The sequence below is a fragment of the Mus musculus genome, chromosome 13 (assembly GCF_000001635.26).
Source record: "Mus musculus strain C57BL/6J chromosome 13, GRCm38.p6 C57BL/6J".
NCBI lineage: Eukaryota > Metazoa > Chordata > Mammalia > Rodentia > Muridae > Mus > Mus musculus.
Genome location: NC_000079.6, coordinates 103,617,871 through 103,643,000, shown reverse-complemented (window position 1 = coordinate 103,643,000; position 25,130 = coordinate 103,617,871). Strand labels below are relative to the sequence as shown.

The 25,130-nt window shown below is 43.0% G+C and overlaps 1 long non-coding RNA gene and 1 other non-coding gene across 2 annotated transcripts in view; one reads left to right on the top strand and one right to left on the bottom strand.

Moving 5' to 3' along the window:
* Positions 1 to 25,130, top strand: part of Gm30551 (predicted gene, 30551) — a 116,239-nt gene that overhangs the window by 64,633 nt on the left and 26,476 nt on the right. The window lies entirely within an intron of this gene.
* On the bottom strand, positions 969 to 1,075 carry Gm24870. Its single transcript, XR_003950771.1, has one exon. It is a non-coding gene; the product is annotated as a U6 spliceosomal RNA (small nuclear RNA).

Here is a 25,130-nt window from a genome sequence, read left to right as displayed (position 1 = left end):
CCTTAGCGAAAGGAGAGAGAGAGAGAGAGAGAGAGAGAGAGAGAGAGACACAGAGAGAGAGAGAGACAGAGAGAGAGAGAGAGACACAGAGAGAGAGAGAGAGACAGAGAGAGAGAGAGAGAGAGAGACACACACACACACAGAGAGAGAGAGAGAGAGAGAGAGAGAGAGAGAGAAAGAGCGCTGAATATTGTTAAGTCCAACTAGAATGTAAAAGGAAGTAGATGAGGTAATGACAACAGTGACCCAGGCTCTATGCATCCTCTTCAAGCGTTCCTGGTCCTGGGGCTATCAGGCACAGGTCAGGGAGAGGCATGGAGATATTGCCTCTGTCACAGCTGCAGCCCATGCCTGGGTGCACTGCATCTATAAGGCACTTTGCTAACCCAATGAAAACCACTAGCTAATCACTAAAATAATCTGTTAATCTGTTGAGTAGGACTCCTTTACTGATGACTGGAGGCTTTGAAAAATACTGCTTAATCAATGATGACGACAGAGCTAATTTTCTGCTTTAGCCACTATTTGACAGAGAATGGAATGGCGCACATCCCTGCGACGATCTCTCCGCTCTGGCTTCTGCAGGAAGGCCTACCTGCAGAGTCTGTGTTTGTGGATCCCAGAGGAGTTTGCTTTCCTGGTGCTTTGTTTGATTCTTGGTCTTTCTTTCTTTCTTTCTTTCTTTCTTTCTTTCTTTCTTTCTTTCTTTCTTTCTTTCTTTTTTATTAGGTATTTTCCTCGTTTACATTTTCAATGCTATCCCAAAGGTCCCCCATACCCACCCCCCTAATCCCCTACCCACCCACTCCCCCTTTTTGGCCCTGGCGTTCCCCTGTACTGGGGCATATAAAGTTTGCAAGTCCAATGGGCCTCTCTTTGCAGTGATGGCCGACTAGGCCATCTTCTGATACATATGCAGCTAAAGACAAGAGCTCCCGGGTGCTGGCTAGTTCATATTGTTGTTCCACAAAAATATGGAATGCTTCATGAATTTGCGTGTCATCCTTGCGCAGGGGCCATGCTAATCTTCTCTGTATCGTTCCAATTTTAGTATATGTGCTGCCGAAGCGAGCACGATTCTTGGTTTTTTTTTTGTGTCAGATGCCTAACTGTTTCTGAGGTCGGGCCCGAATGCCATTTGAGAGCGGACAGTTGATTCTCAGGACTAACCCCTCAGATTTCATCAGAGCTGGTGGGTTTTGACCTTGACTGCAAATAGGAATTGCTTGGTGAGCATTTAAAAATTGCTGATACCAGGGCTCCCCCTCTGGATGTTTGAGTTTAATTGGTTTGGGGTAGCACCCAGACATTGGTATTTTTTAAGTGCCTCAGTTGACAGACTATGTGACCAAGGTTGAGAGCCTTAGAGGAAGTTGCTTGTACAGTCAGTTCTTTCCATGCGTGGGTAATGTGGAATCCAGCTTCGCCTCATTTTCCATTTGTTTTCCCCCCAATGGTAGAAATTTAATCTATGCATTGAAATGAGAATCATCCACTAGTCAGTAATTATTTCATTTAAATGCTAAGTTGAAATATCCACTATAAATGTGGAAATAATTTGTACTACAGTATTTCTCAAAGTATATTCTTTTGTTTATTTATTTGAGACAGGGTCTGCTATATGCTAGGCTGGCCTTTGAGTTCTATACGTAGCTGAGGACAACTAAGCACCCCTTGAACTCCCAATCTTCCTGCCTCTAACTCTGGAGATTATAGCTATGCACCAGCCTCCAGTGCTGGGATTATAGCTTCCTGCCTCCAATGCTGGGATTATAGCTATGCACCAGCATGCTAGATTTTATATAGTACTGGGGATCAAACCCAGGGCCCTGCGCAGGCTAAGCAAACAGTCTTCCAACAGAGCTGAATCCCTAGAGGGATACTCTTTTTATAATTTATATAGGATGTTCTCCATGCTTGCCAACACGGAGGCCGCTGAGCCAGTGCAGATGGGCCAGTTTGCTTCATTCTTGTGGACTCTCATTATGGTAGCTGCTGTAGAGGGTGTAGGGGAGTTGAGCGCTAAGGCTGCTCTAGACTAGGATGCTAGTGTACCTATCTGAGTGGGGTTTGCTTTTTCTCTTTTATTTTTGAAACCACTAAATTTGTAGCCTGTGGCCTTCTGCCACATCTCCATCTGACCACGCACGTTTCTCTTTGTGGCATGTTGGCTACTGAGAGAGCCAGTCTCCTTTAGCCTTTTGGCATTGCTGACCAGCTGAAAGTTCTCTTCACTCGATTCCCCTGCAATAGGAAAACAGGAAGAGAAATAGAACAGCAGCTTGACACGCCAGGTCTGAAGGACCACACGGATCTTCTATTTCCAATTAGCAGTTTCCCTGCAGCCCAGTCCCGAGGTCGCCAGGCCACCGTGCATCCAGCTGTTTAGTGTTTGCTGGCTTACTTGCTCTAAATCGTTCCTTCAGAGCTGTTATGCACAAGATCAAACACCTTGTCTCTTGGGCAAAGTTTTCTCTGAAGAGTTTGGAGCTTCAAAGCCACGTTGTACCCGTGATTAGAGTACACGATGTAATTGTGGTTTCTGTAGCATACAGAGTCTTTCAGGTTTCTACTTCCTATTGTCCCTTTTCCTGTTATGGCCTTTCTCTTTCTTTCTCTTTTTTGGTTGGGATTTATTTATTTATTTCACATGTACAGTGTTTTGCTTGCATATATGTCTGTGCACTGCATGCGTGCCTGATGACCAGGGATGACAGAAAAGGGTGTTGAATCCCCTTGGACTGTAGTTATAGATGGTTGTTGTGTGGATGCTGGGAATTGAACCCAGGTCCTCTGGAAGAGCTGCCAGTGCTCTTAACCACTGAGCCATCTCTCCTGCTCCATGGTGATTCTAACAATAAAGAGGTCCTAAGTTCATGTTCTTGCAAGTCTGTATGTTATAAATCAAGGTGCCTGGAATCCTATTCCCAGTCATGGTGAAAAATTAAAGTGACAACTTCAGATTGATCACATGCTAAGAGACTCTGCCACTATCCCAGTCATGTAGAAGTACCAACAGAAAAAAAATAACTTATTTAATTGAAGTAAGAAATGTAAGTAGAAACTTTAAAGAAGGGAAAGTAGACTCATTGAATTAAAAATCTCAGAGATGGGTTGTAGTGTAATTTAGACACAGATAAGGAAAGAATTAGTAATTTGAAAGAAAGAATTGACAGCCAAAAAGGATTGGAAAAAAATTCCTTGATCAATTCCATTATGGTAAAATGCATAATATAAACCCTAAGAAAGGCCAATGTAGTTCCTTACATCTGTAATCCTAGTATACAAGAGGCTGAGACAAGAGAATCACTATGAGTTCTAGTCTAGCTAGGGCTATCTAGTGAGTTTTAAGCTAGCTTTGACTGTAGAGTAAAACCATTCTCAAAAGATCTAAAAACAATAAGGTAAAGTCCGGGAATTACCTACAACATGGTGGCATGGAGGCAGACAGCAGAATTCTCTCAACAGAGATACCAAGAGACAATGGATACTAAGACACTTGGAACCCACAGTCTTTTGCCATCAGCTAATACCATGAACACATTTAAGCAGTGCTGAGATTTACTCTTTTGGTATGTTTGGTAATTACTGGAGAGTGAAATCTCTTTCTATTCTTGCTACTCGGTAGGATGTTCTAATGAAAGCAGACCTTAAACTGAATCCTGCCTTATCCTAAGATGTTTTTCTTTTAATTTGCCAGTTACAAATAGTAGTTATGTGGGTTTTACAAAAATCACGAAACTCTCCATCCTTTAAGGATTACTCCCAACAGCTTGCATAAAGCTTCTCTAGAGGCCGTTGAGATGGTATCCATGAGCAGCTCAGAGGACCTTTCTGTTCTATTAAATGATAGAATCTTTTATTAAGTAGGGAGATGCAGGTCAAAGGGAGCCCATTGCTCTGCCTGGACTGAGGTGCTGCTGTGGGCTGTTTCTATAGCTTGTTCACACAGCAGCAGAACAAAACAGGTGCTTGCATACTACTAAACCACATAGCTGGACCACCAGTTATTTTTAACAATAAAAGGTACTTCTAGGCCATCTCCCTCTCTGTGCAGTCTCAGTATTTTCAGGGCTTGTAGAAATTGCTTCTTTTTTTTTTAAATTTAGCTTTTTCATTGATTCTCCATGAATTTCACATCATGCACACCAATCCCACTCATCTCCCTACCCTCAAGTACCTGTCCTCTGCCCTTACAACCTCCCCCACCCCCCAAACAGGAAAAAAAAAACCCTTGGGGAAGTTGTAGTCTATGCCAGTGTGTCCCACAGTATACCCTTATACTTCTTTACTTGTGAATGTTCACTGCAATGAGTCATTGGCCTGGTTTGAGGATATCTGATTCCTGCTACACTATCAATACTGGGTCCTCACTGGGACTCCTCTTAGATATCTTTTGTTGCCCAGTGACATGGGGATCTTGCAGCTTCAGATCTCTAGGACTGGCCCCTTCATGCACGGCGGCAGTTTGTAGATGCGGCGGATGTTGGGGTTGGGCTCTCATGCACCCACACCTCCAGGACAAGCTCACCAGCATCCGGCTCTCTGGCTCTCATGCCCTGTAAGGGATGGGGCTTGAGAGGCTGCTGGATCCTCTAGCAGGGTCAGGTCTATTGTGCTGCCCAGGTGAGGTGCAGGGCCTGCTCTCAGGAGTGCTACACTTGGTAGAGGCCTGGGCCAGCACCCTACTCTCATTGACCCTAGGGACAGCTCTTCCACCTGCCATATGTTGGGAGGAATGAGGGGAGAGGGCAACACTCCCTTGCCTATGCCACCACATGGTAGGTGAGTGGCAGGGTCAGCTTTCTCATGCTTACACTCTCCATTGCCCCAATCAGGGCCAGCTCTGCTCTGCTTCCTGGGTAAGTACTACAGCTGCTTAGGGGCAGGGCTAGCTCTGTATAGCCCTCAGACATCAACATTGCAGCCCAGACCAGGAATGTCTACCTAGCCTTTAGTGGTAACAGATCCACACTGCTGCAGAGCCAGACATGGCCCTTGGTGGAAACACAGGTGAAGAGTTTACCATGGCCTTAGGAGGCCATGTTCCTGTCTCCAGCTCTGCCTCTCTTCATTGTGCACACATCCCTCTGCTTCGCCTTCTCTTCCACCTCTCCACCTCTTATTCATCTTAGTGCTACCTGATGCCTTTGGATGTCTGGAGTGATCTTGGGAGGGCTATGCCCTACCTATTCTATGTGGCACCTCGAAGAGGTTGTCTTTGTGGTCTGCTCATCCAGGCTTAAACTTCATGGCATTGGGCTGCAGGTCATCTCAGGCTTGCTTTGTGAGGCTGAGTGGGGAGAGTCTTTGCTTTTCACACACCGGGCAAATGTTTCCATTGTAGTACATCCTTGACCCTTTCTTAAAACCTGGAATGGTGACTCACTGCTTAAAAGCCCTGATGCTCTTGTAGAGGAACCAGTGTTCAGTCCCCAACACTGACAGGGCAGTAATCCTGTAAATGTCATGTAACTCCAGTTCTCGGAGATCCTACACCCTCTTCTGAACTCTGCTGGCACCAGGCCATGCAATGTGGCACACATCTATACCTGCAGGCAAAACATGCACAAGTAAAATACAAGATGAAGCAATTAAAAAACATTTTTAATTTTCAAGACCGGTCTCACTAGGCTGCCAAGGCTGACCTAGAACTCACTCTATATTCAAGGAGCACCCTGAACTCATGATCCTCCTTCCTGTCTTAGTGTTGCAAGCTGTTAAATTTTCAGGCTTTCCCAGCCCATAATTGTACCTGTATTTATATGATTTCAGGGCTGACCACTTGGTATTGGATAATGAGTTGGTGCGCTCTTCCCTGGGGAGCATTGTTCCTCCCATTCTCACTATTCCTTAGTTGCCTATAGTTTCTTGTCTAGAGTTTCAGTCCCATGAGCCTTCCCCAGTACAGGTGAGCATGCACATTGGTGTGTTCACTGTTCAGGTCTTGTTTAGGCAGCCATGCTGATGAGACTTCATGGGTGAAGCTTCTCTGACATTTCTTGGAGACAAAAATCTCACAGCAAACTTCGGATTCCTCTAGTTCTTTGTGATCTTTCCACCCCTTCTTCTGCTATGGTCCCTGAGCCTTCAATGCAGGAGTTGGGTGGTTGGATGTATCAGTTGGGGCTGCACACCACATGATCACTTGGACTCAGCATTTGAATTGGTTGTGGTTTTCTGTAATAGGCTCCATCTGTTGCAGGGAGACATTTCATTATTTTCTTTTGATGAAGAGTGAGACCTATACTTATCCGTGGGTATAAGAATAAATATTTAGAATGTAGCTAGGGATTATGCCAGCTTAGTAAAGTTGTGGTTGTAAGTTCTACTCCAAGATCCATGACTTCATCAGTCCTGACACTAGACTTTTCTGATGTGGCTTCTGGAGGTTCAAGCTGGGGTCCTCATGCCTGTTAGTTACTCTCTGACTGAGCTATCAGCCCAGAACAGGAAGGAAGCACACTATTGAATAAGATATTTAAAATTCTAATGAACTACCCTTCCAGTGTTTATTATTGCTTAGAGTTCCTCCAGTCTTAACCAAGGAAACCAGAGATTGTGACTAGCACACATCTGTAGATGGTAGATACCATGCTATCTCTGCTGAAATATTTTTGAGAAAACTATGGACTCTATAGGACCAGAAAAATAATTTAGAGGGATGAAAAAGCAAGGATGTTTTCAGATAGAAAAAATGGAATAGTTTACCAGTCAGAAAGAAATGATAAAGAGTGCCCTCAAGCAGGAAAAAAAAAAAAAAAAAAAAAAAGAAACCCAACAAAATAAAACAAAACAAAATCCCCAATAAACCAAGAAGGAAGGCACAGACTTCAGGAGGCAAAGAATAATTGATGTGTATGTTTAAGAGCAAAGTATAACTAAAATTCTGATCATAAAACAACAAAGGTCTGGGACTTAGATAGAATGGAAATGGGATTAATAGAAGCCGATATTTCAAAGGTAGCCTCAGATACCAATAGCTTTGTATCTGGTTCTAAGAACACCAAGTTAAGACTATTATAAAGTCTGAAGAGTAGCCATTGGAGGAATGGAAACTGAATATGCTAACCCAGGAGCAGAGAATAATTGGGTGTGAATATGAAACTGTAGAGAAACATGGCTGAAACACACACACACACACACACACACACACACACACACACACACACACACATGAGCCTTGTAGTTTTCACAGAGTTTATGAGTTTCCTGGGGGTGATAATGCAGAGCTAGGAGTAGAAGAAAGGGAAGAGGTCCAAAGAGAGATAGAAATTGTAATCATTTATTCTGCATTGCAAAAACATGGAATTTCAAAACATTTCTTCACTACTTTTTGTATTATTTAAGAAAAAAATTTAAGCAAGAAATGCGTGTATTATAATTTTGGATCAATTTAAAGGCAACAGCCAAGAAGCAGTTAAAAGTGTGGGTGAGTAAGACAAGAAAATAACAGGGGACTATTTAGGATGAGGGAGAGCACCCCAGGATGGGGAAAGGGTAACACGGAAGGGCACTGAAAAACTGATTATTATCTGAACATATATATGTGTGAACAGATCAAAATGAAGCTCACTGTTTTAGACACCACATATATATGTATACATACATATGTATATGGTTTTAAAAAGCTTGGGTGGAAAGTATGTAGACATAGTCCTTTGAGATCAAGGTTTTGTTGTATCAAGCTCATAGTAGGTGCTCACTTACAGATACAGGTTTAACTATTCTCAACTGCATTTTGCTGAGAATTTTAGCCCCTGCAAACACCATTCTTTCTTATCTGAAGGTCCCAGCATCTCCATGCCTGCCTGTTGATCTGCTCAACCTTGATTTCTGTCAAGCATACTCTGATATGGTTACAGTTTCTTGGGTTCAGGTCAGAATGCCTGGCCTCCACGTGCTTTTTTTTTTTTTTTTTTTGCATGTGACTAAGTTTATTATAATCTGAGCAAGTACTCTGTGCTTTGAATTTTGGCTGGTCCTTGATTTTCCAAGAGTTTCTTGGAGGCAATTACTCAGTGTCAGAATTTTATTTTCCACGTGCTTTTAAGACAGTGAATTAATAGAAAGTTCAAAGCCTCCCTGTTGAGGGATATTGTACAGATTCCTGGGAACATAGAGGAATAGACCCTGAAGTTCATTCCTCAGTACGTCTCACCTTTGCTGGGATGGGATCATGTGGTCTTGACCTTCACTTAGATGGGGTGAATTTCTTGTACTGCCAGGCATTTATGGTGGTCTTTGTCATTGTAGAAAGTAGTCATGAAATGTCACATGTTTTCTCTTAAATGCAAGTTTAAAATTTGACCATGTATCTGTGTATGATGCAAAAGCAGGAGGGTGGATTTTTTTGGGGGGCAGACAGAGAGTTTTGTGGCAGTCAGTCAGTATGGTCAGTGTACAATGATATATGCTTATGAAAAGTTAATAACAGAATTCATTATTTTTCACTAAGAAAATAATCTTTAAAGCTAAAATTAAGTGTAGCTACCTTTTTCTAACTCAAAGAAAACCTTCTCTAGTGGAAAAACGTATTCTACCACTTAGATATGTCCCCAAAGGAAATGGAATACCAATAGGAGTGAGCTTTGGGTTATCAAAAGTATTCAGGCTGGATGACCATGGTTAGAAGGCTTCGGGTCCCTTCTAGATCTGTAATTCAAAAATTCTGGGATCACTGGTGCTAGTCTTCAGAGTCAGATCAAACTCTGGAAAACATACCTGTACAGAAACCTCTAAAATAACCATTAAGTACTCCATGCCAAGAAGTCACACGATTGCCAGGAATTCGAAGTCAGGTGACTTGTCAGACAATGAAATATTTTCTCTATTGTCCCAAAGCCCATTTTAGACAAGCAAAATGCTCTATCTGAGACAAAATTCCTGTTATTGCTGCTTTTTTTGGGTAGAGCAGAACTCATATTGGATGCCTGTGCTAGGAAGCTGTTTGCCTTACAGGCAGCAAAGCCAGTGAGGTTCTTTCTGAAGTCCTCAATGGGACATCAGAAATTAAATGCACTCTGCTCTTCCCTGGGCTCTGATGTCACACAGTGTCCCTTTGGAATTTACCATGTACCACCCTGGCTTTATGAGGCAAGCAGGTTTTGTCACAGTCCACTAATGATCTTCTAAGGGGAGGAATTGTGACTCATTCTTTGTATCACCCACAGCATTTAGCAGCTTATTCTACAAAGGTTGGGGCCCATTGGATAGAAAGCTTGGGCTAAGCTCATTCTAATGATGGCAGTGTGCTTCTTCGTTTCATTTGATGGTGCTTCTTTGCTCCTGTTTCTCCATGGGCTACTTCCATGTGTCCTGTGGATAACAGGATTGTATAGGCAACCACACAGAGTACAAAGCAAGGGGTGATATTCAAGGAAGAACTAAAGCAAAAGCAACTTTAAAGAAGTGAAGAAGCCAAACACCACAAAGGGAAAAATTCAGAGTAAAATCACAGAGTTGGAGGAATTGTTTGGTCTCTAAGGAGGACTAAGAAGTATGGATCTGGGGGCTGGAGAGATGGCTCAGGGGTTAAGAGAACTGACTGCTCTTCCAGAGGTCCTGAGTTCAATTCCCAACAACCAGATGGCTCACAACCATCTATAATGGGATCCCATGCCCTCTACTGGTGTGTGTGAAGACAGGGACAGTGTAATCATATACATAAAATAAGTAAATCTTAAAAAAAGAAAAAGACAAAGATTAAAAAAAAATTAGCCTCCAAACGATGACACCATCGCATACACTAGCAAGATTTTGCTGAAAGGACCCTGATATAGCTGTTTCTTGTGAGACTAGGCCAGGGCCTAGCAAAAACAGAAGTGGATGCTCACAGTCAGCTATTGGATGGATCACAGGGCCCCCAATGGAGGAGCTAGAGAAAGTAACCAAGGAGCTAAAGAGATCTGCAACCCTGTAGGTGCAACAACATTATGAACTAACCAGTACCCTGGAGCTCTTGACTCTAGCTGCATATGTATCAAAAGATGGCCTAGTCGGCCATCACTGGAAAGAGAGGTCCATTGGACATGCAAACTTTATATGCCCCAGTACAGGGGAACGCCAGGGCCAAAAAGTGGGAATGGGTGGGTAGGGGAGTGGGGGGGGGAGGGTATGGGGGACTTTTGGGATAGCATTGGAAATGTAATTGAGGAAAATACATAATAAAAAAATATGAAAAAAAACCCCTCAAACATTTATGCTAAAAAAAAAAAAAGAAGAAGAAGTATGGATCTGGGTGTGCAAGCATATCTAGGAGCTCACTCTGGAGCCACCAGGAGTTGAGTAGACAAGGGACACAAGGGACGATGTCAGAACATGATGCGTGAGAACCAGGTACCATAGAGGGACCTGGTAAGCAGGCTCTCCCAGCTTCCACTGTGTCAATGGAATTCAAGATCAGAATATATCACAGGAGTTCCCAGGACACAGTTTGCCTTGTCACATGGAGGTGAAGTGGAGAAAGATGGGCAGGCTCTGGGTGCCTACTGCCAATGTGTGCATATTCTGCCTCTAAGGACATGGCAGTGTAAGGCCTAAGAAGAGACTCTGCGGTCCTTGGCTATATTCCACTCCTGGGCATCTTGCTTGTCCCTCTCTAATGATTCTTGGCTCTATAGAGTCAGTTTGAGTCTGAGACCAGCTTCTCTGTTACCCTGAGTTCTGAGTTTTAACACCTGGGTCCAGGCTGTCCAACCTAAGCTCTGAAGTAGCTGAGGAGACATCAGGAGGAGGAAATCTGTACAGCTTACAAGCAGTTGTCTGAAGTAGCATCTGAGAAGGTCAGCTTCCATAAATATTTATGTTTTATTAGGTAACTGTAGTCCAGAGTGGTCCACAGGATTCAAAAAGTCTACAATTGCTTGAACTAGAATGACCCCATAGGATCATATATTTGGATGCTTGGTTCTGAATTGGTGGAACTATTTTAGAAGGATTAGGGTCCTTTGTTGGAGGAAGTGTGTCACTATGGGAGGACTTGAATGTTTCAAAAGCCCATGCCATTCCTAGTTCTTTCTCTCCCTCTCCCTTTCCCTCTTCCTGTCCCTCTATGCTTCTCTTTTGTAAATCAGATGTAAGATCTTAGCTGCCCCTTAGCAGCCATGACTGCCTGCCTGCTATCATGCTTGCTACCATGATAGTCATGGGCTAACCCTCTGGAACTATGAGCCCCAAATGAAATACCTTCCTTTATAGGTTAACTTCGTCATGGTGTGTTGTCACAGCAATATAAAAGTAACCAAGACAAGGGTGAATCATCAACATGTAGTTTGGGCCATTTGCTAGTCTAGCAGGTAAGTGATATGTATAGGAGGAATCTCAGGCACATCATACATAAGTAGGATGTTCAATGTTCACATTCTGGGGTTGGGTATGTTAGGAAACCCTATTTTCAAACCATAGATCTTGTACAGGCTCTGTCCCACCAGCTCTTTCCTTATCTCATGGACATTGTAATGTTCAGAATGGAGTTCTAAAAGAGAATGGATGGATCCCCTTCTGGAGGAGCTTGGTGAGTTCCAAGAGTTCAGAATACATAGGTGTTCATTTATGGCTTGATAATCACCATACCTAGACCTTCTGCATCTGTGAACTAGGCTGTGCTGGTTAGATGTGTGTGTGTGTGTGTGTGTGTGTGTGTGTGTGTGTGTGTGTGTGTATGTGTGTTTCAATTTGACACAAACTAGAGTCATGTAGGAATAGGGAACCTCAACTGAGAAAATGCCATCAGAATGCCTTGTGGGGCATTTTCTTGACTAATGATTGATGTGGGAGGGCCCAGGCCTCTGTGGATGGTGCTACTCCTGGGCAGGTGGTTCTGGGTTATACAAGCAAACAAACCAAGTGAGCCATGGAGAGCAAGCCAGTGAGCTCCACTTTTCTGTGGCCTCTGCTTCAGTTCCTGCCTCCAGGTTCCTGCCATGAGTTCACACTCTGACATCTCCTGGCTGATGGACTATAAATAACTTATAAGCCAAAGAAACCCTTCTCTCTGCAAGTTGCCTTGGTCATGCTGTTTGGCACAGCAATAGGAACTTAACTAGGACATGATAGAGTGTATCGACTTCATAGGGAATCAGAGGATGAAATAAGATGGTTTACAGCAAGTGTTGATCACAGAGTAATAGTATGGAATGAGTTTGAGAGAAGGGGGATCTCAGGAGTGGCAGGACCTGGTAAGTTGAGGATCCGACCATAGTCTACCACTTATGAGCTCTGTGGTCCAGGATAAACGGTTTAGCCCCTCAGGGTTTGAGTTTCTCATTGGCCAGATGGAGATTATTAGTAGCTGTGAGAATTAAACAAGACAAAGATACAAACTATGGAACATAGTGTTTGTCCTTCATGATGTGTGAGCAAACACTATGTCCTCAAGTTTGTGGTAAAATGTCTTGTAAGGCTTTGACTTTGGCTTTGCCTGAGAGATACAGTCATTATGGTGACACCGAGGTGGAAGCATCACCATTTGGGGGCTGGGCTAGCAAAAAAAGAATGCAGGGTAGGTTTGGAGAAGAAGTGAGATGCTGTGAAAGTGTAGAGGAGGATGGAGTGTGAGCCAAAAGACAGAACTAAAAGACAGTCAATAAAGACATATGCTAAGAAATATCTCTATTGAGCCTTTTGGTTTTCATCTGTTCCTGGAGCTGATCCTCTGCCACAGGGCTCCATACCCAGGTGGCACCAGGAGAGAGCTAGCCTCCCAAGAGTGTCTATATACCTGTGAGCATAGGTAAGAACACCACTTCTCTTCAAATTCCTGGCTCAAGAGGGACCCTCACAGAGCCATTAGGACACAGGAACCAAGGATCAGCTGGGGACAAGATCCTTCTGGGTTCTGTCTGCACCCCAGAGCTGACCCTGTACCACAGCTCTCCATATCTAAATTTCTCCCAGAGAGAACTGGTATCACAGGAGTACTGACACACAGGCTTGCAGGACAGACAAGCCACAGTCAGAGACAGCAAGACCAACTAACATCAGAGATAACCAGATGGCAAAAGGCAAGCGCAAGAACATAAGCAACAAAAACCAAGGCTACTTGGCATCATCAAAACCCAGTTCTCCCACCACCACGAGCCCTGGTTACCCCAACACACCAGAAAAGCAAGACTCTAATTTAAAATCATATCTCATGATGATGATAGAGGACTTTAAGAAGGACATAAATAATTCCCTTAAAGAAATACAAGAGAACAGAGGTAAACAGGTTAGAAGAACTTAAAGAGGAAACACAAAAATCCCTTAAAGAGTTACAAGAAAACACAATCAAACAGCTGAAGGAACTGATCAAAACCATTGAGGATCTAAAAATGGAAATAGAAACAATAAAGAAATCACAAAGGGAGACAACACTGGAGATAGAAAACTTAGGAAAGAGATCAGGAGTCATAGATGCAATCATCACTAACAGAATACAAGAGATGGAAGAGAGAACTTCAGGTGCAGAAGATACCATAGAAAACATTGACACGCCAGTCAAGGAGAATGCAAAATGCAAGAAGCTCCTAACCCCAAGCATCCAGGAAATCCAGGACACAATGAGAAGACCAAACCTAAGGATAATAGGTATAGAAGAGAGTGAAGATTCTCAACTTAAAGGTCTAGTAAATATCTTCAACAAAATTATAGAAGAAAACTTCCCTAACCTAAAAAGATGCCCATGAACATGCAAGAAGCCTACAGAACTCCAAATAGACTGGATAAGAAAAGAAATTCCTCCTGTCACATAAGAATCAAAACACCAAATGCACTAAACAAAGAATTTTAAAAGCAGTAAGGGAAAAAGGTCAAGTAGCATATAAAGGCAGACCTATCAGAATTATACCAGACTTCTCACCAGAGACTATGAAAGCTAGAAGATCCTGGGCAGATCTCATACAGACCATAAAAGAATACAAATGCCAACCCAGACTACTATACCCAGCAAAACTCTCAATTATCATAGATGGAGAAACCAAGATATTCCATGACAAAACTAAATTTACACAGTATCTTTCCACAAATCTATTCCAAAAAGGATAATAGATGGAAAACTCCAACACATGGAAACTACACCCTAGAAAAAGCAAGAAAGTAATCTTCTTTCAACAAATCCAAAAGAAGATAACCACACAAATATAAAAATAACATCCAAAATAACAGGAATCAACAATCACTATTCCTTAATATCTCTTAACATCAATGGACTCAATTTCCCAGTAAAACATAGACTAGACATAGACATAGATATAGACTAACACACTGGATTCATAAACAGGACCCAACATTTTGGTGCATACAGGAAATGCACCTTAGTATCAAAGACAAACACTACCTCAGAGTAAAGGGCTGGAAAACAATTTTCCAAGCAAATGGTCCCAAGAAACAAGCTGGAGTAGCCATTCTAATAAAGAATAAAATTGACTTTCAAACAAAAGTTGTCAAAGTAGATAAGGGAGGACACTTTGTACTCATCAAAGGAAAAATCTATCAAGAACTACTCTCAATTCTGAACATCTATGCTCCAAATACAAAGGCACCCACATTCACAAAAGAAACTGTATTAAAGCTAAAAGCACACATTTTATTCCACTCTCATCAATGGACAGATCAGGAAAACACAAACTAAAGAGAGACACAGTGAAACTAACAGGAGTCATGGACCAAGTGGATTTAACAGATATCTATAGAACATTTCATCCTAAATCAAAAGAATATGCCTTCTTCTTAGCATTTTATGGTACCTTCTCCAAAATTGACCATATAATTGGTCACAAAGCAGACCTCAACAGATATAAGAAGATTGAAATAATCCCATGCATCCTATCAGGTCACTACGGATTAAGGCTAGTCTTCAATAGCAACAAAAACAACAGAAACTCAACAAGATAGATAAACCCTTAGCCAGATTAATCAGAGAGCACAAAGACAGTATCCAAAGTAACAAAATCAGAAATTAAAAGAGAGATATAACAACAGAAACTGAGGGAATTCAAAAAATCATGTGATCCTACTACAAAAGCCTATACTCAACAGAACTGGAAAATCTGGATGAAATGGACAATTTTCTAGACAGATACCAGGTACCAAAGTTAGATCAGGATTAGATAAACCATATAAACAGTCCCATAACCCCTAAAGAAATAGAAGCAGTCATTAAAAGTCTCCCAACTAAAAAAAAAGCCCAGGACCAGATGGTTTTAGTTCAGAATTCTATCAGACCTTCAAAGAAGACCTAATACCAATATGCTTCAAACTTTTCATCAAAATAGAAACAGAAAAAATACTACCCAATTTGTTCTATGAAGCCACAATTACTCTGATACCAAAACCACACAAAGACCCAACAAAGAAAACTTCAGACCAATTTCCCTCATGAATATCAATGTAAAAATATTCAATAAAATTCTTGCTAACTGAATCCAAGAACACATCAAATGATCATTCACCATGATCAAGTAGGATTTATCTCAGGGATGCAGGGATGGTTCAATATATAGAAATCTATTAATGTAATCCACTACATAAACAAACTAAAAAAGAAAACCACATGATCATTTCATTAGATGCTGAAAAAGTATTTGACAAAATTCAACAATCCTTCATGTTAAAAGTCTTGGAAATCAGGAATTCAAGGCCCATACCTAAACATAGAAAAAGTAATCTACAGCAAACCAGTAGCCAACATCAAGCTAAATGGAGAGAAACTTGAAGCAACCCCACTAAAATCAGAGACTAGACAAGGCTGCCCTCTCCCTCCCTATCTATTCACTATAGTACTTGAAGTTCAGCTAGAGCAATTAGACAACAAAAGGATATAAATTGGATATAAATTCAAAGGGTATAAATTGGAAAGGAAGAAATCAAAATATCACTATTGGCAGATGATAGTATACTTAAGTAACCCCAAAAATACCACCAGAGAACTACTAAACTTGATGAACAACTTTAGCAAAGTGGCTGGATATAAAATCAACTAAAACAAATCAGTGGCCTTTCTCTACATAAAGGATAAACAGGCTGAGAAAGAAATTAGGGAAACAACACCCTTCACAATAGTCACAAGCAATATAAAGTATCTTGGTGTGACTCTAACCAAACAAGTGCAAGATTTGTACAACAAGAACTTCAAGTCTCTGAAGAAAGAAATTGAAGAAGACCTCAGAAGATGGAAAGATCTCCCATGCTTATGGATTGGTGGGATTAATATAGTAAAAATGGCCATCTTGCTGAAAGCAATCTACAGATTCAATGCAGTCTCCATCAAAATTCCAACTCGATTCTTCATAGAGTTAGAAAGAGCAATTCTCAAATTCATCTGGAATAACAAAAAACCCAGGATATCAAAAACTATTCTCCACAATAAAAGAACTTCTGGGGGTATCAGCATCCCTGACCTCAAGCTGTACAATAGAGCAATAGTGATAAAAACTGCATGGTACTGGTACAGGGACAGGCAAGTAGATCAATGAAATAGAATGGAAGGCCCAGAAATGAACCCACACACCTTTTGTCACTTGATCTTTGACAAAGTAGCTAAAACCATCTAGTGGAAAGAAAAAAACAAAAACAAAATTTTTAACAAATGGTGCTGGCTCAACTGGTGGTTAGCATGCAGAAGAACACAAATTGATTCATTCTTATCTCCTTGTACAAAGTTCAAGTCCAAGTGGATCAAGGACCTCCATATAAAACAAGATACATTAAAAGTAATTGAAGAGAAAGTGGGGAAGAGCCTTGAGAACATGGACACAGGGGAAACTTTCCTGAACAGAACACCAATAGCTTATGCTCTAAGATCAAGAATTGACAAATTGACCTCATAAAATTACAAGGCTTCTGTAAGTCAAAGGCTACTGTCAAACAGGACAAAATGGCAAGCAACAAATTGGGAAAAGTTCTTTACCAATCCCATGTCCAATAGAGTGCTAATATATAATGCATATAAAGAACTCAAGAAGTTAGATTCCAGAGAACCAAATAATCCTATTAAAAATGGGGTACAGAGCTAAAAACAGAATTCTCAACAGAGGAATGCCGAATGGCTGAGAGGCACCTAAAGAAATGTTCAACATCCTTAGTCATCAGGAAAATGCAAATCAAAACAACCCTGAGATTCTACCTCATACCAGTCAGAATGGCTAAGATCAAAAACTCAGGAGGTGACAGAAGGTGAGGATGTGGAGAAAGAGGCACATTCCTCCACTGCTGGTGGGATTGCAAGCTGGTACAACCACTCTGTAAATCAGTTTGGCAGTTCCTCAGAAAACTGGACATAGTCCTACCTGAGGACCCAGCTATACCACTGCTGGGCATATACCTAGAAGATGCTCCAACATGTAATAAGGACACATGCTCCAATATGTTCAAAGCAGCCTTATTTATAATAGGCAGAAGCTGGAAATAACCAAGATGTCCCTCAACAGAGGAATGGATACAGAAAATGTGGTACATTTACACAATGTAATGCTACTCAGCTATTAAAATCAATGAATTCATGAAATGCTTAGCCAAATGGTTGGAACTAGAAAATATTATGCTGAGTGAGGTAGCCCAATCACAAAAGAACACACATGGTATACACCCACTGATAAATGGATTTTACCCCAGAATCTTGGAATACTCAAGATACAATTCACAGACCACATGAAACTCAAGAAGAAGGAAAACCAAAGTATGGACACTTCGATCCTTCTTAGAAGGGGGAACAAAATACCCATGGAAGGAGATACAGAGACAAAGCATAGAGCAGAGACTGAATGTAAAACCATCCAGAGACTGCTTTACCTGGGGATCCATCCCATATACAGTGACCAAACCAAGATACTATTGTGGTTGCCAACAAGCACCTGGTGAAAGGAGCATGATATAGCGGTCTCCTGATAAACTGTGCCAGTGCCTGACAAATACAGAGGTGGATGCTCTCAGTCAACCATTGGACTGAGCACAAGGTCCCCAATAGAGGAGCTAGAGAAAGAACTGAAGGAAGTGATGAGCTTGCAGCACCATGGGAGGAACAACAATTTGAACCAACCAGTACTCATCCCCCTGCCCCCGAGCTCCCAGGAACTAAACCACCAACTAAAGAGTACACATGGAGGGACCCAAGGTTCTAACTGTATATGTAGCAGAGGATGGTCTTGTTGGACATCAATGGGAGGTGAGGCTCTTGGTTCTGAGAAGGCTCAATGCCCCAGTGCAGGGGAATGACAGAATAGGCAAGCAGGAGTGGGTGGGTTGGTGAGCAGAGAGAGGGGGGATGGGGTAGGGGATTTTCAGAGGGGAAACCAGGAAAGGGGATAACATTAGAAATGTAAATAAAGTTTCTAATAAAAAAGAGAAATATCTCTATTGTTATTAAAAAACCCCAGGTTTCAAAGGCCAGGAAGAAAATCTTCCAATTTTCTGGAGAAGAATAGAGAAATAGATAACCAGGAACCAAAAGAGTCTCATGGTTCTTATTTCTTTAACTCTGATGAGAGTTCCCAGAATGTAGACATATGGGAGTGGGAGAGAAAGAGAATGTTAGCTAAAGACCCTCATCCCAGTACTCCAGCTGTGATGAGCATCCTTTGTTGGGCTGACCATTGAATTCCATCATCTTCCTTAAGAAACCCAGGGTCTGGAACATTCCCGTGTGGGTGGGACGATCTCAGGTGTGAACCCTCAGGTTTCACAGACACATTGGTGTCAGCAAAAAGGCACGGCAAGGTGGAGTTTCCTTGCTGAGTGTGGAAGGTAGGCTGGCCATTACCATGGAGCTGTGGTTAAAAGGACGACACTCAACTCCCAACACCAAGGGAGTTGGGTTTCGGGCCACTTCTTCAAGTATTTTTATTGCCTTTTGGAAGATAGGGTGTATGTGCACACACACTGCCTATGCCTACACTTAACAAGTGGGTCTTTGATTTTTCTGCCTCTTCCCAGTGGGCCTTTGGTTGGAAGACAGAATTATTCTGTGATAAGGAAGCTGGAAGCTAGCCAGGCTCCCTCCTCACGCAGGGGCCTCCAGCAGGTGTCTGTAGCTGCTTTGAAACTGGTACATTCTTTCCCTCCACTTAATTCCTGAGTTGAACCCTGTGAACAAAGGCATTTCACCATCTCAGGGCTAGAAACACCACAGCCTAGAGGTGCAGTCATGGGCTTCTGACCTCAAAAGGAGGTTTCCCCCATCCCTTGGTACCTCCCTTGCCCCATTCTCCCTCATGACATTTCTGCACCAAGTCACTTGGCTATTACAGTTGAAGTCAGTGGCAGTTCCAAGGTTCTCATTCATTTTTTTCCCTGTTGCTGGGGGTCCAGGCTTCTTTAAGACCATAAATAACACATAAATTAGTATGTCGAGCTGATTCCCACACTTTTTTTTCCATGGGTTTTCGGTTCTTCCTGAGATCAATACAGCTTAAAAGAAAAGGAAAAGCCAGCTCAGCTGGTGTGCGGATCCCAGCCTGGCTGAGGGGCTGTAGCACAGCCCACCTTCCTAGGGTGTGAGCCATGCCTGACGGCTCAGCTTGCTTGTCCCTAATGAGATGGGATGTGGAGAGATGTGGTTGTGCATTCTAAATCCAGCAAGCACTGAGCAAGTGAGTCTGGATCCACACTGCGGATGAAACACCATTGGAAAGACGTTTCTTTCAGGCCTGGGCAAGCAAGAGTGGGGGTGGAGGTGTGTGAGTCTCTTCTGTCCTACACTGCTTCTGGATGCCCGCCTTGCCAAGGTTTCGGCATCAGAGATGAAGCCACGCTGAGAGAACAAAAGAGAAACAATCCCAAGGACACAGACTGAACGAATCAGAACAAGCTGCAAGAGAATCTCCATCCTTGGCTCAACTCAACATCCCACAGAAACTGTCCGTTAAACACTCAGCTTTGAGCCCACGACTTGCTGGTTCAATAGGGCGAAGGGACGCTCTGTAGCCCCATGTAGGCATTTCAAGGTCCCTTTTTGTGTATTCAGGCTTTATGCAAGCTTCTTTTGCACACTTGTGCATGGAGCCTCGAGTGCCTATATATAACTTGTTCTTGCTTCCAGCCATTCATTTCCCCCTTTCCTTTCCTTTCCTTTCCTTTCCTTTCCTTTCCTTTCCTTTCCTTTCCTTTCCTTTCCTTTCCCTTTCCCTTTCCCTTTCCCTTTCCTTTCCTTTCCTTTCCTTTCCTTTCCTTTCCTTTCCTTTCCTTTCCTTTCCTTTCCTTTCCTTTCCTTTCCTTTCCTTTCCTTTCCTTTCTTCTCCTCTCTCTCTCTCTCTCTCTCTCTCTCTCTCTCTCTCTCTCTCTCTCTCTCTCTCTCTCTCCCTCTCTCTCTCTCCCTCTCTCTCTCTCTCTCCTTTTATTTTTTGAATGTGGAACTACAGCCTTTGACAGGCTATGTAGATAAAAGATCTCACAGGGATAAGAGCCAGAGAAAACTTTAACGAGGAGAGCTTAGACCATTTTCAAAGCCCCTCTGCAGTGCACAGAGTGGCTCAGAGCTGGTGGAGCGTGAGGTGATACACCATGTCACTGGGCTGCAGTGCACGCTCAGGCCTCGCTCTGATGAGCTGGGCAATTGGGGGACTGTTTGAACAGAGCAAAGAAAAATATCAAAAGGCAAATTGGAGTCAGGGAGAAAATGAATAGCCCATGATCTCCAAGGGAGATTACAGACGTAATGACAAAGTAGTGAGGTTTTTAAAGAGGCTGTTATTCTAAGAAAGGTAATTTTGTTCAACTTTTTTTTTCTTTCTTTCTTTTTTTTTTTGTGGAAAAGAGGATGAAGAGATCAGCGCCAGCTAAATCATCGCTGTCAGATAAAAGATAAATCTTTCATTAGGAAACATTTCTTTGCATGCCCTTTTGACATTGAAGAATATATTTGATGTAAGGATATGGGCCTTTATCAAAACTATAATATGCTAAAATAAACAAAGCCACAATGTCATGTTTTATTAGAGAACAGCAGCCATAAAGAATATGGAAAAGAACTTTTGAGATTTATAGTGTGTCTCTGTATAGGAGCTTTGCTCTATTTAATAAAATTTTAAGAGCCACACTTTGCTGACAGTTTACAAAGTCAGCAAACTTAGCTGGTAAAACAAAAGGAGCTGCCTGGACCCTGTGCTTGTCATGCCTGCACCCCAGTGACCAAAACACCCACAGAAGTGACTTAAAGAGAGGACTGCTGTATGTCTGCTAAGGGTTTCCATTATTGGCTGTGTGGTTTTGGGCAGGAGTATGTGGGAAAGGTTCCTAATGGAAGTCAGTGTGCAGATGTGGCACATCTGTGCTGCATTGCCTTCTCATCTCACTCTTTCTTCCTTTCTTTTCCTTAGCCTATGGGATAGTGTTGCCCTCTTAGCCGATGGGATAGTGTTGCCCTCTTAGCCTATGGAGTATCCCTTACCCCCAGTTACTTCTCTCTGGAAGCTCCCTCAGAGCTATGCATTATTGAAGCATCTGTGTGCTTCTAAATCCAACCAAGTTTACGAAATGAATCATCAATATTGTCCCCTAAGGATCTGGTACGACTTTCATGTACATATCCCAAGCTTGCAGAGTTTAGATCTCTTGCAACACTGTCCCACTGTTGCCCATACAGGCTCTTCCCCCCAGTTCCCCACACCACCTAGACACCTAGAGATTCCAGCTGCTTCTCGTTCTGAGTCAGGACAGGGATAAGAGGAACCTTGCCATGAAGAGATTCTCAGGGAGGTCACTTGCTGTGTGTCCTTCCGGGACTCGGGGTTTCTGCTACCTTCCTTCTCTCTGCCATCGCAGCCCAAGGCTTGAGCTTTTATGACGCTAACACCACTTCTCAGCAGTGCTGCCGTGGACCACTGGCACCAAGCCTGTACCCCATCATCCTTTGGAGGACACATCCACATCATGGCATCCTAGCAACAAGGCTTGGAAGAGTCCTGGCACCAAGCCTGTACCCCATCATCCTTTGGAGGACACATCCACATCATGGCATCCTAGCAACAAGGCTTGGAAGAGTCCTGGGGTGAACTCTGTGGACAGATTTTATTAATGGAATATATAATGTGCTCACAGTTTGTGGCCTGGTGAACCACACAGATATTTCAGTGCCAGCTTTATGGAATGGGGACCTCTCTTCTGCCAGCCTTACCTGATACTTGCCAATACCTAGGCTGCTGTTATTGAAAGCCTCATATGACGTTCTGCAGGTAGAACACTAAGTCACTAAGGAGACAGGCTGCGCTCCAAATTATTTGTATCATGTAGAAAGCGGAAGCATCACATGGTCGTATTATATGCTGTCCTGGCTCGAGTCATGGAAACACTGACAGTAAATCCGATCATCCAAGTTAACAGTGGAAACAGTCCTGTAGAAAAAGAGGATCTTTTCCTAAATTAAAACTCTTCAGCCACCCGATGGCTTTCTTTCTGTGCTTAAAAGCTCATGATTTTTTGGCAGAACTTTCTCATATAACCAAGTGGTCACAAGTTGTTTTCACTTAGGAAACTTTATTAAAGTAAGCCATGTGGCATGTGGTACTTGACCTGGCACTCAAGACCGGACTGCTTTCTCTTCTTCTGAAGTCTCCTTGTTAGCATAGATACAAGGCAATGGAACACTCCTGCAGCTGAAGGGGGTTAGCTCCCCGCCTCGCCCAAGCCCTCACCGAGGGAATTATGCTCAAGGTGGTGTATGGGAGCTGCTTAGGGTATACTTGCCAGGTGCTTCCACACCTTCAGTAGGTGCCTGGAGTCAGCCAGTGCTCTCCCAGCACACATCCCTAGTTAGGGGTGTCAGAGATCCCGAATTCAGAAGCATGGTGTTCTCTGGTTCTTGTTGTTTTAGGAAGAGCACAAGCCCAAGTAGAGAGCCCTAGGAGACCTCACTGGGCTTGGGTTGGACTTGGGTCTCTGGCTGGGGCCTGTGTTAGAAGGAAGAATTGGGAACTAACTACTCAAGAGATCACTACACCCTGCCTTATGTCAAAGTGAGCCATGGGATGAACTTCCGTCTCCTGTTTACTCCTTTTTAATGTGTGTCTTCTCCAGTTCCTTTCCCTAAAATCCAGGTATCCTGCTCTCAGGGTCCAGGAAAGGCAACACTGGAGATAGAATTAGAAAGAGATTGAAGACTAGGGTGAAGTTAGAGAAAGGAGACCCAAGTGAGAACTTTTCCAAGGTACTCGTTGGGAAACACTTTGGCGTGTGAGAGTGGAGAGGGAAAGGAAGCAGAGACAGAGGAACCTAGAAGCAGTTTGAAGGCCTCTCCTCTATTCCTGGCTAAATCAAATTACCATGCAGGGTACTGATTTCCTCCCCAGAACAGAGGAGTTGGGACGGGGGATGCTCCTTTTATTACGGAACTGTGTCATTTTGCACAGGGGAAAGTCTCAGAAAATGTCAAAACCAATCATGCCATAGATGGCACAAAACTAACTAGAATCCAAAGGGGCAAAGGGATCCACACTGCAGTACCCAAGTGGGTTGTGTTAGCAGTGGGAGCAGGTAGTGTAGACTACTTAACAGTGGGCTGGTGTCCTGCTGAGCCAAAGGAACTTACTTCCTTAAGAGATGACATGCTCACAAGTCTGACAGGCAAGGATACCATTACGATCTGGTTTCCAGAGCTAGGATGATAAGACAGTCACTTGTCCTACCAGGATGGGGGCTCAAGTGACCATCTTCCCCAAAGCACTTTCTGAGAAGCACTTTGGTGTCTGAAAGAGTGAAGGGAAGAATAGAATAGAGAGACAGAGAAAGCCAGAGGTGGGTTCGAGGACACCCTCCCAAGCACAGATTGATTCTGTTTCACAGTGAGTGTGCCATTCAGATCTGTACATCCCTGGGAAAGATAGATGTCAGAAGTGTCCATGAACAAACCTCAGAGTCTGAAGACCCAGAAATCCTAAGTGAAGTGTTGAGTTCTCTGTCAGACCCTTGAATGAAAGCTGTTTTCAGGTCTTAGTGGAGAAGGGGAGGATGAAGGCTGGGAATGGGACCAGCATCTCCCTGAACCAATGAGGCGTGAGTCAGGAGCCCACCTCCTCTTTCCCGCAGGCCTTCCTCACACGATAGCCCAGAAGGGTGCTTAGCAGCTTTGGTTTAATCTTTCCACTGACAGGAAGCTTAAAGATAGGCCTTCAAATGATGAACCTGAAATACACCCCAATAAAATTTAGTCAGACAGAAAGAAAACTGAAATCGTGGCATTTGCTGGAAAATGGGTGCAGCTGGAGATAAACATTGTACACAAAATAAGTCTCTCTCTCTCTCTCTCTCTCTCTCTCTCTCTTTCTCTCTCTCTCTCTCTCTCATGGGTTCTAGGTTGCATGTTTGTGTATATGGCAGAAGGCAGACTGAGTGAGCCCTGAGTGTTAGAAACGGCTTTTTCAGCCACAGACTGTTCTTTAGCTCTGAAGAGTTACATTATTGTATATTATGTATTATTGTCTATGATATATTATGTATATTATATGTTACATATTGTCATTCCTATGTCCAAAGTGCTTCACTCTTGCTCCAGCACATTTCGTTTTCCTGTCTAGGCTCCATAGCCTCAGGCAGGTCATTCATGGTGGAGCACCAAGCACAGCTTTAGACCCCATCCTGCTTGCCTAGTTGGTGTCTGGCTGTCATGCCTCACTTCGCTCAGGTGTCTGCAGCATAGGGCTCTCCTGTGCATGCCGAGGAGGAACATCTTGTGCACAGCTCATCCTGTGCTGAGGTTTCTGATCTCTCAGAATTATCTTTCATATCATTTCAGTCTAGCTGCCATGTGCCTAGTTACAACTGACGGCTACTTAATGAATAGGGCTTTGCCTGTGGGAGAAGATTCTGGCCTGGGCAGGCAGCTTATTCCTAAGAAATGTATACAAAGCAGGTTGGAGAAGCCTTGTCTGTCTTCTTTGGGGATCAGCCTTCAACCTAGCTCATGGGATGGTCCATTTTTCTCCTTTTGTCCTAAGTCATATCCCTTTGGGCCCCAGGATCACAGCACATAATTAACTTGTGTCCCAAAGAAGAGTAGACAAACGTACACTTCTGTCTATCCACAACTCACCCGTCTGTTTGTCCAGCCACCTACCCCTCTCTCCATCCACACATGTAATCATCATAGGTAAGTTGAGAGAGGCGAGGGAAAGCAGTGAGCTTAGCTCAACACATTCCTTGATAACTAGTGTATCTTTTATTTA